This window comes from Benincasa hispida, chromosome 5 (genome assembly GCF_027475165.1).
Source record: "Benincasa hispida cultivar pf3 chromosome 5, pf3_genome.v1.1, whole genome shotgun sequence".
Classification (NCBI taxonomy): domain Eukaryota; kingdom Viridiplantae; phylum Streptophyta; class Magnoliopsida; order Cucurbitales; family Cucurbitaceae; genus Benincasa; species Benincasa hispida.
Genome location: NC_143482.1, coordinates 68,001,970 through 68,005,605, shown reverse-complemented (window position 1 = coordinate 68,005,605; position 3,636 = coordinate 68,001,970). Strand labels below are relative to the sequence as shown.

General features: G+C 33.7%; 1 long non-coding RNA gene across 1 annotated transcript; it reads left to right on the top strand.

The window, feature by feature from the left end:
- The first annotated feature begins 797 nt into the window (after positions 1–797).
- LOC120078464 (uncharacterized) lies at positions 798–1,875 on the top strand. Its single transcript, XR_005482017.2, has 2 exons — positions 798–1,029; positions 1,315–1,875. It is a non-coding gene; the product is annotated as an uncharacterized LOC120078464 (long non-coding RNA).
- Positions 1,876–3,636: the final 1,761 nt, after the last annotated feature.

Here is a 3,636-nt window from a genome sequence, read left to right as displayed (position 1 = left end):
GAGTATTAGATAGATGCAACCCTAATTATTCCCCTATAAGGAAAAGAACTTAGCTATAGTCGAACTACACCCATCCCTTATGCAGCCCAAAATTGTGCAACATGCCACAATTTTTTTAGAATGGCATTTTTAAAAAATGTTGTGTGAGCAAAAGAAATGGGGAGTATGGGGATAGCTGAAGCTGGGTAGGAATGACCAATTTTGTACCATTTTTCAAACTAAAAACGATGATAATGTTGAAAATCACCACAAAATCACCTCATAAAAAAAGATTGAAAAAGAATCCTCTTCCCTAGTTTACAGCATATGAATGCATCTTAAGTGGCCAACTTGACTTATGTTATGCTCAAACGAAATTGGTTCCAATGATCAATTTGATTAGGAACAAAGCACCAACCAAAATGCTTGCAAGTTCTTCAAAGTCTTGTCCCAACAAGTTCAACTCCAGCTTGTTATTCATATTCATTCGATAAGAACATCGAAGAGCTTGAAACATTCTCATCATTTTTAGTTCGAAAAATCAAATAGAGTCTAAGTTTAGCAGGTTTCGTAATAAAAATGGTCATTCCTAAGATATGGGTTTTTAAATTGGAACCAAAATAAGGCCCATAAAAAATTTTAATTTCTGATCCAAAAATTATGTATGTGTTAGTTGTCCTGTATGGCCTTAAAGAAGCCATATAGCCACACTTTAATTTTGTGGAAGGAAAGAAAAGTTTGGGCTAAGACTTGTCTCTTCATTTTGTAGAGTTTTGAAAACTGATAAGGTATTGATTCTCTCTCTTTCTTTTCTCTTCGTTTCAGCTTAGTATTTTTCTACTATTTCCTTTCACTATTTTTATTTTCTACATCCTCTTTGAAGCTCATCAGAGTGATGTTATTTCATTCTCAAAGAGATTAACTGACTTATTTGTTTTTTTGTTTCAGATGTGATCATCAACGGTCAAGAAGAAGAGACTTCAATTTGACTCATCTGTTGTAACAAATCTCCACCTTGAGACAAATTGTTCTCTGAGGCTTCTCTTCTAGGTATTTATTTTCTAGCTCGGTCTACTATTTGAAGTAGATCTAGGCAGTGTTCAAATTTACCCTTTGTCACTGCTTTGTTAAGAAATCTGCTGCATTTTTTCTATATTTACTTTTGACACTATCACTGACAACTTGTAGAAATACGTTATTATAGTCTTTTACTTAGAATAATGAGGATAGATAAGAAAAAATATGCGTAAATTTTGTTAAGAATTCATGCTACATATTAAACTTGAGATGAAGTATCTTATAAACACCCGTTGGCCGCATATTGTTGTGCCAAAGTGTCTATTTTGCAGATTAATCGCAGGACTTCATTCGCATATGCGGAACCCCTATCCAATGAACAAACAATTGGTCGCATGTCTCAGGATCTTTGAGCTGGCACCAGCGGATCGCTTGGCAAGTATTCAAAAGATTGATCATGATAGAATTGCTAACATTCTTACCTACCACGTTAGACGATAGTGATTTATCTGAGCGGGAATCCCACCAATAGTCTGCGCACGACTCTATAAATAGAGTCTTGACACCATGAAGAAAGAGAACAATTTTAGATAGAGAGAGAGAGATTTTCATGAGAGAAAATTTCACTTCCATACTTCACCCCGATTCTTCATCGAAGCCTTACCGGAGCAAGAGTTTGAGAAAGTCTTCTTCATTCACCTAACCATTATATCACCAGAAGCCTTGACATTCATCTATGGGAAGGAAGAGATTGCTAACAATCCTTACCTTATCTCTTCAATCCTTTAGTTGTGGTATTGCATTTTGTTTAAAATATTGCTCATCTGTGTATCCAACAATAGTATTTCTATTTCAATATCATCATGTCCACTTTTATCATCTTCTCTATCTTCACTTCTACTTTATTTGTTGTCATGAGTAACTAAGTCTAACAGGGTAAGGGGGAAGATTAATACCATGTTCTAAGTAGAATTTGTGGAATTTATCCTGTTTGTTTAACGTATGAGTATTAAAATGCTTGCCTATGAGTACTCATTGAGTCAAGTAGCTATGACTAACTGCCTGAGAAGGAAAGTAGTTGTGGATCTTATTAAGCAAAGCAAGAAGCATTTCTAGAGATAGAAAAACCTTGCGCTCATAGCAATCTTATTCATGCATCATAAAAATATGATAACTGTTGTTAACCACTGGGAGGTCTCCAATAACCTGAATTGCAAGCTAGGACAAACTCTCATTATAAACTTAGTGATGCGGTGTTGATCTTCCCCACACCTTACCTTCTTCATATATTTCCTTCATGTTAACACTGTTGTTTCTCTTAAGAACTCTCAGAATCTATCTCACAGTTGTCTCCGTTAGTTTAGAAATTTAAATCACATAAATTAATTAATCACATGAACTTGACATTATTCTGACAATATTTGCTTGCCGCATACACACATTCACCTGTCACTCTATTATTACAAATCCCCATGTTCGACCTTGGGTTATCCTGAGAAACTCATAATCTTATTATACTTAGCTTGATGACGAGAAAACTTGTGATTGGCGTATGATTTCTGCAACTAAATGTATAATATTGATATTACATCTTCAATCCAATATAACTCACGATAGATGCGTCATTAACATCACAACAATCACTGAGCCTTTTTCAATTACATCTCTGACAAAATGTAATTTTACATCGATGTGTTTGGATCTGTCATGAAATTTTTTATTCTTGGTCAGATGAATTGCACTTTGATTATCACAAAGTAGCTCCACCTATGTTTGTTCATAGCCTAGCTTAGTAGTTAATCCATGTAGCCATAAGATTTGTTTAACAGCCTCTGAAGTAGTTATAAACTCTGCTTCGTGGTTGAAAGGGTAACCACTGATTGCAAATTAGACTTTCAGCCGATCATATTGCCTCCAAATAGGAAGGTAAACCCTATGAGAGACCTTCTTCTGTCTAGGTCACCTACAAAATCTAAGTCCACATAGTCTTTAAGCAACAACTTCGTGGAATTAGGGGAATTATAGAGTAAACCTCCGTTTATGCTTCCAACTAGGTAATGAAAGACCTATTTAGTTGCTTCCTAGTGGGTTTTCCCTTGATTGCTTTGAAGGAATTAACCGATTAACATGAGAAATAAATTTAGATTTTAAGTACTCTAATTTCGTTAATTAAAAGGAAATAAGCATGCATGATCATAAACCAAATTAAGGTTAGAAAATATAACCTTTGTAGCTCAAATTTTTCTTGGTTTTGATCAAATCTTCTCACGAACGGTTTGTAGACCACCATGAAAGTTTTTCCAACTATTCTCTAACCTTAGAATGGGATGGTGGGATCAGGTAAGTGACAAAAATTGGAGAGAAGAAGTATAATATATATATATATATATATATATATATATATAAATGCGATGTAAATGAAATTTATGATATATAATGTGATTTATGTCGAACATTAAACTAATATGTGATTTATATATCGTGATATTTATATATTGGTTTATACTGTGATTTATGTCAAGCATTGAGTCTAACTCTAATTTATATAATGTGGTATATTACATATATATTGCTTATGATATTTTCAAATACCTAACAAAATATGCTAAAGTATATTTAAAATAACCAAGAATGTACCAG